General features: G+C 34.8%; 1 long non-coding RNA gene across 2 annotated transcripts; it reads right to left on the reverse strand.

Annotated features, from left to right (window-relative positions):
• Positions 1 to 2,642: 2,642 nt before the first annotated feature.
• On the reverse strand, positions 2,643 to 9,313 carry LOC149772871 (uncharacterized). 2 transcript variants are annotated; one of them, XR_016417551.1, is made up of 4 exons: positions 7,197 to 9,313; positions 6,252 to 6,541; positions 5,900 to 6,141; positions 2,643 to 4,131 (listed from the first exon to the last, which is right to left on the reverse strand). It is a non-coding gene; the product is annotated as an uncharacterized LOC149772871 (long non-coding RNA). The 2 variants fall into 2 exon arrangements; XR_016417552.1 differs by lacking the exon at positions 7,197 to 9,313 and having other exon boundaries at positions 6,252 to 6,609.
• Positions 9,314 to 11,827: the final 2,514 nt, after the last annotated feature.

Genomic DNA, 11,827 nt, shown 5'->3' on the forward strand with positions numbered 1-11,827 from the left:
TAAACACACACGCACACACACTCATTCTTGTAAAACCTACAAAACGGGGACATATGATTTTTGACATCAAAACGGCTGACATTTTATTTTTACAAATTATGGGCGATAAAGATCTATGTTTCTATGCATTTGTTATATACATGTCATTTGTAATTGATTTGTGGTTAATTTCCAAGATGCACTGAATCTTTACCAGCAAAACGAGGACACACACATATGCACAATGTTAGAAATTATACAACCAAATAGGGGATATTCAAGAAGTACGTATTTTGATTCTAAATAGAAATCAATTCAAGCTAAATACTGTAGTAATCCCATCTCGTTCACATAGTTCCCTTCTTTATTAACAAACTAAATTAAAATTATGTTAAATATTTATATTATGTTTGTTGTATATATAAGTAAAAATGTACATCCAGGAGTTTAATGAAGTCAGAGTTGTGTGAAAATACAGATAATTTGTCCCGTGTTCTAAAATGAAATGATGAAAGATATGCATGCCAATATCAGTTAAAATATTTTTATTGCTAAGACAACGGTTTTGAACTTAAAATTTCCCATAAAATAACACATTTTTAACTTTGGCGGACAAATATTTGCCACTTAAGTGCAATCTCCTTCATCAATATGTCAATGCATGATAAGATCTGTTCGATATGAAACACCAAAATTATATTTTTTTTGATGGTATGGTTTAGTTTGAGTGAGCTCAGGTCAGAGCCGCATAAGTGTCCCTGGAGCCAAATAGTCCCTATTAAAACTAATTGTCTGGACTGATTGTGTGACTCCATGTACAGTATTTATGATAGAAACTGGTAAATCGTAACATAGAATGATTGAGAAGGGACTGTCCTGATATCTGGAGACGCCTTTTATTTTCTTACTATGACGGTAAATATGGTGTAGAATTCCAGGTGAAATGAGGCTTAAAAAGATGATTTGACTGACTTAAGATAGTGATGGGAAAATAGTTCCCGGTATTTGTTGTTTGAATTGTGACTTGTATTTTATGGTATCTAAGTACCGGCGTTACGTTGCAGAAATGTAATAAGGAGAAAACGCGTTGTTGTGAGCTTGACAGGCAATGGTGAATTTGTGATGTAAATGTGTAGTTGTGGTATTGATGGTCATGCATTAATTAGAGGAAAATTATTAGAGTCTGTTTCATTCGTTCACTAAAGAGACCTCTTTTTAAATACAATTGTTCTGCCTTTCGCTTAGTGTAAATTCAATGTTGAGTATTTGTGGTCATTGGTTGATTAGAGAAAAATTGACGAGCGTTATCATTGAGGCCAGAAAGAAATCAAGCTAGCAAGAAAGAAGAACGACAGACAGAAGTAACAGAGCAGAGAGAGAGAGAGAGAGAGAGGTAATAGCTAAACGACGAAAGAATGAGAAATATTTGATAATTTACCTCTGAGTCAAACAAAATTTATCTGATTACTTTGTTTCACATTATTTATACTTCAGCCAGCATGCACATTTATGATACATCGAGAAACATTAAATATGAGTATGACAATTTTTCATCGTCGTGACTGGTGCCATGTACAAGTACTTCCAAAAGTTCGTTTTATTTCCTATTGGCTAAATATTAACTTGTCGGATTTAACACTAATGCGGTTAACTGGAGGAACGAAATGGTATTATGATTTGCTTACCATGTAGGCTGTTCCTTAGTATGCTTCAATCCACATCTGAAGGAACTAAAGTCTATGTTGATATTCTCCAGTGTATTACTTTTCAAAATGTTGATAGCTCAGAATTAAATAGGAGAGAAAATAAACAAGCACATATGAATTGCTAGAATCGCTTGCCCATCGTAAAAAGTGTGCACAATATCTGCATGAAACCTTTAATTCAGTTTTCTTGTGTTCCCGATCGAATTTAGCGAAATGTATTATGAAAGTTGGAGTACCCATTAATAAACATGTATATCGATATTGGTCTCTGTATTAAGATAGAAAATATATCATATATATTTGTATATGATTACATAATTGATTTAAATCCTGTTAGCTCTTCTTTACCGCATAAACGGAAATGGAATTTTCTTACTGATACACAGACGGTTTTGAATCGTGTGGGACGTGTGTTTTGTTGTGTATAGGACGATTTAAAAAAAGTATCAAGAAAACGGGAACACGCTCATATGCGCTTATTTTAAGGTTTGTATGATTAAATAAGTCCTTGGCATTCCATTTAAGCTGACGTTACAAAACGGGTACGTCCCCGTTTCGAGGTGTGTTGGTGAGTATTCACACTGATGTCACAGTTTCGCGCCTTTTACAAACGCACTCACACACACACAAATATATATATATATATATATATATATATATATATATATATATATATATATATGATGTTTGTATTTCTATACTCGAGAGTTTATTCGTCAATTGTGACAAGAAAATATGATTTTGCTGAAATTTTCAATCTGCTGTTTCGTTGTTGTTGGTGTTACTGAATTGTCTACACATGTGTATATATTCTCCCTAAGTTCAAGAAACTCCTCCAAGCAACAACCAGCAGTTCGGAATTTTAATTAATGAATAATCCTGCGTGCAGCAAGATGAAGGTTATCGTGACATAATCAACACGTCCTACATATGCGTGGCTACCGCTTAGTGTGGCCTTCCTTTCATTGGTTATGTACAGTTAACAAAATCCCCTTGTTAGTTTATCAATGATTGTAATCGTTAGTGATTTTCTGTAGATACTGACCTTGACACAAAGCATGTTCCTGTTTAGTATGGAATCAATCTTGGCTGTTGAAAGACTGGACTGTTCTTATTATGTACCTAAGGTACAAATTCCCAAGCTAAATGAAGAAAACAGAGAAGAAAACATTTTCTTAACAACAACAACTTAGCATTTTCCAAATTGTTTATATGTTCCGATATTATAAAATATCCGAGTAAGTAAGGTTTCCGGAAGAAAACGAAAAGAGTGCATCATATGAAGGAAATTCATTCTAAAAATTGTAAAAGAAGTTTATTCCTTATACCAAAGCCTTCTCTTCTGGAGTGATATTGGGCGTCTCACAAAGATTGAGGTGTCCAGTCTATCAGGTCGGGGCTGAAAGACCTTGATAGATTCAAACCTATCAAAACCGACAAGCATAGCTGCTGATCATTTAGCTCAACACATCTACTTTACTGATAGCAGTAAAAATACCATAAAATCCGTCACCTATGAGGGCATGGACAGGAAAAACGTCTTTAGTGGAGGATTTGAGTAAATTATGAATTCAAAATCTGCTCAAAGTCATTATATACCTAGTTAGAACTGTGCACCCAGTTTTTTACTGCATGGTATCATGCTGCTGCATACCACAGACTACTTTTCAAAGTGATGAAAGTTAAAAGTTACGAGTATATAAACTATTAAATACTTATTGTTACTTTTATATGACATCCTTCAATTAAATGTCATAATACAGCAATAATATCAAATGTTTTTTTTTCTTCTAATTTTAATGCATGAACTTGAGTAATTAGTGTTGACAGGTCACCCAATTGCCCTCATTCATATATTTGTATCAATGTGCTGTATTTATACACAACAGCACATTGTTCCGGATGCTTATTGTGCAGTACTTCCAGCATGTAACAATTTTAACTCTTTTCTTTATTTCCTTTTCCTAAGAGCAGCATACATAGCTAGATTCTATTTAGGTAATTATTCTTATTTTCATACAACAGTACAAGACCTGATGACTTTATATAAAGTGAGAGGCAATAATAGTACTTGCCTAATATGCATTGAATCTGAACTATATTGCAAAATTGCAGGGTTCTTTTCATTTGTTGTTGTTGTTGTAGGGTTTAACACCATTTTCAGCACACGATACACTATACATGGCGGCCAGTATTTAATGGCGGAGGAAGATCTTTTCATTTGAAAAATTGGGTGAGAGAAATAATCTATGTCAGTGTTTGTACCAAGACAATGAAATCCCAACCAGTACCAAGGTATCCATAAGTCCATAAAATAAATTGCCTACAAGCAGCATGCCTTTTCCCCCGGTTGTAATTGTTATCTTCTTCCGCTGCCAGAATAAAATTGCCGACACCTCTGTGCAGCAAGGAGCATTACTTCATCTAAAACAACCAGGTCAAAGTCCTGCAGAAATTATAAAAAATTGTCATTAAAAAATATTCAAAAAGATAAAAGCATTAAATGTTCTGTGGGAAATATTGATTCTTGTGTTATGCAATGAAGCAAATATAATGCAGGGCTCGAAATTAGCAGCAGTCTGCTAGCCCGAGGCTAGCAGATTTCCTGTCGGACTAGTAACTTTCATAATGTTAATAGTCCGATGGGCTAGTAAGTTTCGGTTATCAATAGTCAGTGTTTGTTTACACCATTTCCTAATAAAGACTTGACTTAGCAGATGTTCTGTAGAATCAAAGCAGTGGCTATTGTAAACACAGCCATAAAATATTAGCATGAGAACATGAAGTCAATTTCTGCCTTGTAAAGGTGCGTTTCTATAATAAGAATCCATCCGATTTTGTGCATTTCATTTAGCAGCGTAAATTATGGTCCCGTCATTAACAACGGAAGTTTGATAATTGATCCTACTTAATCTGATAACAAATTAAATGAAAAAATGACGTGGTATCACACTTTGTTCACTCGACCACAGTAACAAACAACAAAGTGGTATACCACACAAAAGAACACGGCAAAAACTATTCAAAGAAATTAGTTTGCATGCTTTTTTGTTCATGTTTTTTTTTTGCTCCCTACCCAAATGCTCCAACCGTCACAAACAGGAAACTACATATTTTACATTTCCATCGAAATATAAGAATTAGATCAATTTATTATGATTACGTTATTGGCACATCCTTTCCATACAATTACTTTTTCTATGATGAGATATCCAAGCAGAACGCTGCACATTTGTTGGGAATTAAAATCTCTGAGCATGGGCATGTAAGATTTGAAAATTTTCTGCCTTATTATTAATTTCAACAATACATTGAGGTTCGATTAATTAAGAACAATTTCCAAACTTACGACTTACGATACTGTAATTGGAGCTATTAAACACAACGTGCCGAGTGTCAGATGGCTTCGTTTGATCGGAACACACCTTTTCCAAGCTGAACTTTGGTCATGCAGAACATCTGATGAAGTTAAGTCTTTGTTAGGGAGAGGCCATTTAATTGTGGGAGGGGGCAAAGACACATGTTTTGAAACGTGTTTCTTGCTCTGACTTTCTTATATAAAGGACACGTGCCATTCCTTTTCTTGCTTTAAATAATTCGCGTCACTATACTATAACATCTCGTATTGCAAAACAAGGCACAATTCCCTTCTTATAAGACAGGCAAAATGTGGCATTTGATAGAAGGTGTTCAGCCACCTGAAAATAAGCAAAAGTTGAATGAGAATGATGAGGAATAATTCTTATGATAGGAAAAAGCGTAATGGAAAATTTCTGAAAAAATGGACAAAAGACAGGGAATGGCTGAATTATGTCGAGGAAAGGAACATTATGTGGTGCAACTGGCGTAGGCAATTCGCAAAAAAAAAAACCTCACAGAAAACATCCAGTTTCGTTGCGGGTTGTTCAAACTTTAAAATTGAATCGGTAAACGTACATGAAAGCTGTGTGACACTGTTTTGTAAACAGGACTAGTAAAGATTTGGCAGGACTAGTAAATTTCTCAATATACTAGTCCTTCCGGCTACAAAGAAATTAGTGATAAATTTGAGCCCTGTAATGGTAAAAGAGTGTTTTAATCAGCTGCTTAATTCACTAATACTAAATAATAAATAACAAAAATATTAACTCTGAATGGGCAATTGAGGCAGACTACAGTCACAAGAACATGGAGAGTAGAACTAGAAAGACACAATTTACCAAACAATTACTTACAGGAAGCCTTGAATAGCAGGTTGGCATTATTTGTTTGCAGCACTGCTTTTCATCATCAGTTGGCATTTCATGGCAGTTACTACATATGCACCAGCCTGGTGATTCACCTCCTGGTCTTGGATGGTATCCTTGTTGCTTCGTTGATGAGCTATTTGTCACTTCAAAGACCATGTTAGGATGTTTTTGGCAATTCAAGCCAAAAGGTTATCTTTTCCATCCTTTGTCATATTGGCTCTGCGTTCCTATAAGAAATGAATTCAACATTATGAAAAAAACAGACAAAAAATAAATCATAAATTTATAAGTCTTAATACAAAAGCTAACTGTAATAGGTAACAAAAATCATGTTTACCTTCAACGATGATCTCTGGCTTCAGCTGTAGTAGCGACTTTTGTCCTGCTAAGTGATGGTCATTGATTTGTTCTTCCTCTCCTTTATCTTGCAACTCTTCTGCTAACCCTACTTCCTGACTCCCTTCCTGTACTTCTACTTGACTGCCTTCCTGTACCCCTTCTAGTAGACTCCCTTCCTCTAATACCTCTCCTTCTAACATCTCTTATTTGATATTGGTCTGGGCTGTCAGTACTTTTATGAAGTGAAGATGTCCGAGATAGTGATTCACTTACAGTGTTATCTGAAACCTATATTAAATCATATCTGATAAAAGGCAGAAAAATCACAAGTTTTTCAATTGTAATGTGAGAGGGGGAGCTTTCTATTAATTATTTTTAATTGCACTTGTCGAAGCTAATACTTCTATCATATAATGTACCGTATGTTTCATACTGATATAGCCATGAAATGAATATTTATTTAGAATGGAGCTTGCCCACAACATTATTATTATTATTGAAGGATAAAAACAAAAGCACAAATCACATCAAGTATCGGATACATGAGCCGGAGGCTGAGGTGGTGATGCAAATTTACAAGACAATCAACTTCATTCGGAGCCAAAGAGGCGACTTTAGCAAGATCTTTTAATAGCGGTTCTGATTACAATGATACGAATTATCATAGTTTTAGTTACTTTATCTTGCAACATAACACACAATCTGACAAACATGACAAGTAATACGCAATGGGAAATTTAAGAATTGCCCTTAAAGGAACCCTTCTTGTTATGATACTCCATTATATTGCCCTTTTTGCCTACTTCTTGTAATTTTTATACAATGAGAAATATCTAAGCAATATATTTATTGCTCATGATTAAAAAAGAACTAAGGAGAGGGACAGACGAAGAAATATGAAGAATAAGGCAATAATTACATCAAAAGAGATACACATGCTTACCTCGACTTCCATATTTGTTGACGCATGCCACGTGACACTGCAACTTCAGGGAATATCGGTAAATTCTGTTTCTGCATAATTTATTAGCAATCCATATATACATATTAAGAAAATCGTTACATTTTCACTGATTAAACTGACGGTTGTACATTTTATGAAACTGAATGACGTGTAATTACTCATTATTTGTACTATGCTTTTCATAATATCATGCATTTGCAAGAACAGAAAATGTCAAAAATCTTAGGTTGTATGCCTTTAAGCTAAAAGTGAAAACACTACACCTTTAATGTTTATTCTCCATTCTGTATTATCATGTTATGGTTGAATATGTACTGTGCCAAAACCTCTGAATACTTTATCAACAGTATACACCATCGTGTTGCAATTCATAGCACTACCATCCCAAATATTTGATCACAAACAACACATCTGAATGGTTAATGTCCAGTATATATTTCATATCAACCTTGTATAAACATTCTATCACAAACTTAATATTTCCATTGTTTGTTTCTAGTATTCATCCTCCTATGGTTCTACATAGCAGTATTTTACCCTAAAATGCTATCACCAACTTCACATGTGAATGGTTTATCTCAAGTGCCTCTTTATACAGTACTCTGTCTAAACCTTTAATCATGCACTTCACCTTTGAATTCTGTTTGTATATCTCCAGTGTGAATTCTCATGTGTTTCTTCAAATGACAACTTTCTCTAAACATTTTATTACAAACTTCAAATTTGAATGTCTTAATTCCTGTATGCATCCTCATATGGATTTTCAAAGTATTACTCAGTCCAAATATTTTATCATAAACATCACATTTAAATGGTTGATCTCCAGTATGGATTCTCATATGATTCTTCAAATGACTACTCTGTCTAAACATTTTATCACAAACTTCACATCTGAATGGTTTATCTCCAGTATAGATTTTCATGTGTATCTTCAGATGACTACTCTGAATAAACATTTTATCGCAAGCTTCACATTTGAATGGTTTATCTCCAGTATGGATTGTCATATGTTTCTTTAAAGAATTACTTTGTGCAAACATTTTCTTAACTCCAGTATGCATCCTCATGTGCTGCTTCAAACTACTTCCACCACAAAACAGATTATTACAAACTTCGCATTTGAAAGGTTTATCTCCAGTATGGATTCTCATGCGAGTCTTCAAAGTGCTCCTCTGTCCAAACATTTTATCACAAACTTCACTTTTGAATAGTTTATCTCCAGTATGGATTCTCATGTGATTTTTCAAACGACTACTTTGTGTAAACATTTCATTGTCACGTTTGCCTGTCCGCGATTACGTAAGTCAGGAACAAAGGAATGGGTTAGCAGCCATGTACATAGGAAGACCCTGCAGCTATCGTAGCAATTTGTGTTTGTACTAGAGCCCCGCTGCGCTGGGTGTCAAAAGTCACATATAGATGTTGGAAACTTTGGTCTAAAACAAAGGAACCTTGCTTCTGTTGTAAATCTCTCCATACTGACAGATGGTCTGAGGCTCGTATGTTAAGCTATGATAATCTGTACCGACTGGGGTAGGGTTGATATCCAATCGGAACTGAGGAAGGGTGGGCCCATCAATTCGAATCAGAATTTAACAGTCATTTGTGCTTGGAACAAATTAGTGATTGTAAGCCATCGTACTGGTCAAGCAGAAATATACTCACACCGAGGGAGCCACTTGTGATTTGGCGGGAAAACCCTTAGTACATTCTAAGGACAGAAAAGCTTCGTAAAGGTCAGTGAGTTATTTTCCTGATTGTTGCAGAATGTTACGGCATTGTAATTGTAATTATGTGCAGTATGTATATTTACTTACTAGAATTGTTAGTACGTAGAATTACCTTTGTATTGTTTAATTTACATGTGTACTTGAGAAAGGAGCTATGATTATGCAAATTGCTATCTCGTAGTCAGAATTAATATTGTAATTCCCTATTTGGATGCTTCGTGGTAAACTAGTGTATTTATTCATGTGATATTCTAGATTTTACAACTGTTGAATTGAATTGTAACTTTGGAAACGGTTGCAGTGTGTAAAATTAAATAATATGGATATTTGAATATTTGTGTACACTTATGGGAGTGTAATGTACAGAAATGCATCTGATTGTTGTGATATTGTTCAGAATAATGAGATTAAGAACATATATATATATATATATATATATATATATATATATATATATATATATATATATTGATGTGACGCAATTTAGTGATGTCTGTATCATAAGTAGGATACTGCTCTTTATTGCAACATTGTTTTCTATAAAACGCGTGGGTTTTTCGATGTGCACGAATGCATGAGCGAAGATGTAGATAGCCTTTATCTGATGATTGATTGTTGATTTAGTGTGAGGCGAGATGGGTAACACAACATGCTAACGTCCTTGTGTTTTTTGCAGGAAGCTTTTGGGGATATAACTAAGTCTCGAGTCTCAGAGAGGGAGACAGGATTGAGCAAGGCAGTAAGCTAAGAACAAGCCTAGTTGCTAGAGAAAGAGAGAGAGAAGGAGGAGGAGAAAAGGAGACAAAAGGAAAGAGGATAGGAAGAATCGCAGTACAGAAAATGCCTCAAGGAGGAAAGAAGAGTAGACCAAGATGAGCAGAAACCAAGTACAGGGGAAGCCATCTCACACTATAATCACGTGATGAAATAGGTTGTTACATGGTCTAGAGGAAGAAGACTGGTTGAGAAATTAATATCGTTTAATTTGCATTAAATTGTTATTCTTTTAAATTTCACCTTTGTGGTCTTAATAATTTAATTGTCGGTATTGCTGACTGGGGGCTCGGAGCTGTGTCTCTCTATCACTAATTTCACTTCCTACAAAAACGAGCCAGGGTGGGAATTCCACAGTAATTCAAATAAATATTGAGAGCACCCCACCCCAACTCATACCAGAGAGTCACATAGAACTCCACATTCATCAAGAAGTTCACATTTGAATAGTTAATCTCCAGTATGGATTCTCATGTGGCTCTTCAAATGACTACTCTCTCTAAACATTTTATCGCAAACTTCACATCTGAATGGTTTATCTCCAGTATGGATTTTCATGTGTCGCTTCAAATGACTTCTGTCTCTAAACATTTTATCACAAACTTCACATTCGAATGGTTTATCTCCAGTATGGATTTTCATGTGTGTCTTCAGATGACTACTCTGATTAAACATTTTATCACAAACTTCACATTTGAATGGTTTATGTCCACTATGGATTTTTGTAAGTTTCTTTAAATATTTATGGATTTTCATGTGACTCCTCAAATGACTACTCTCACTAAACATTTTATCACAAACTTCACATTCGAATGGTTTATCTCCAGTATGTATCCTCATGTGTCTCTTCAGATGGCTACTATCACTAAACATTTTATCACAAACTTCACATTCAAATGGTTTATCTCCAGTATGGATTTTCATGTGTCGCTTCAAATGACTTCTGTCTCTAAACATTTTATCACAAACTTCACATCCGAATGGTTTATCTCCAGTATGGATTTTCATGTGTGTCTTCAGATGACTACTCTGATTAAACATTTTATCACAAACTTCACATTTGAATGGTTTATGTCCACTATGGATTCTCGTATGTTTCTTTAAATATTTACTTTGTGCAAACATTTTTATTACAAAATTCACATCTGACTGGTTTAACTAAAGTATGTATCCTCATGTGCTGCTTCAAACTACTCGTCTCTCCAAACGGGTTATCATAAACTTCGTATTTGAATGGTTTATCTCCAGTAGGGATTCTCATGTGATACTTCAGAGTGCTCGTCTGTCAAAACATTTTATTACAAGCTTCACATTTGAACTGTTTATTTCCAGATGGATTCTCATGTGATTCTTCGAAGGGCTACTTTTTGCAAACATTTCATTAACAAGTTCACATTTGAATGGTTTATCTCCAGTATGGATTCTAGTGTAGTTCTTCAACTGACCACCCTATCCAAACATTTTATCACAAACCCCACATGTGAATAGTTTATCACAAGTATGGATTCTCATGGTGTTCTTCAAAGGACTACTTTGTGCAAATGTTAGAACCATCACATTTGAATGGTCTAAACTCCAGTATGTATGACGCTTCAAAAGACTACGCTGTCTAAACTTTTCATCACAAAGTTTACATCTATATGTTTTATCTCCAGTGCTTCATGTCACTGTTCTAACTGCTTTTTGTGACTCTTCAAACTGCAACATCGAGAGGTATAATATTAATCAAAGGCCAATTCAAGCACCGGATAAAGCACTGGATTCTCATTGGCTCGTTCGCAGGAAGTTGACTGGCATAGCCCTTATGTGCTTGAAAGACACGTCGGTTTCAATTTTCAAATTTTTCCTTTGTCTGTTTGTTAAAGGCCATATTCATAGATAAGTTTTCAAAAATTATGTGTGCAAATAACAAATGAATAAAGATCACAAGTGGTGGATGTGCTGTATTTGACAGTATTTCAGAAATATTACTATGGCAACCCGTGACGCTAGGTTTAGGAGAGGTTGGAGAAGGAGCTACACTAGTATTTTTCCTTCTAGATAATATGTTATAAATGTTAGCATGAAATATTTATAAGTTTTAGCATAAAATGTTAGCAGAAATTC

The sequence above is a fragment of the Sinohyriopsis cumingii genome, unplaced genomic scaffold, assembly GCF_028554795.1.
Source record: "Sinohyriopsis cumingii isolate HCF-2022 unplaced genomic scaffold, ASM2855479v2 utg001070l, whole genome shotgun sequence".
Lineage (NCBI taxonomy): Eukaryota > Metazoa > Mollusca > Bivalvia > Unionida > Unionidae > Sinohyriopsis > Sinohyriopsis cumingii.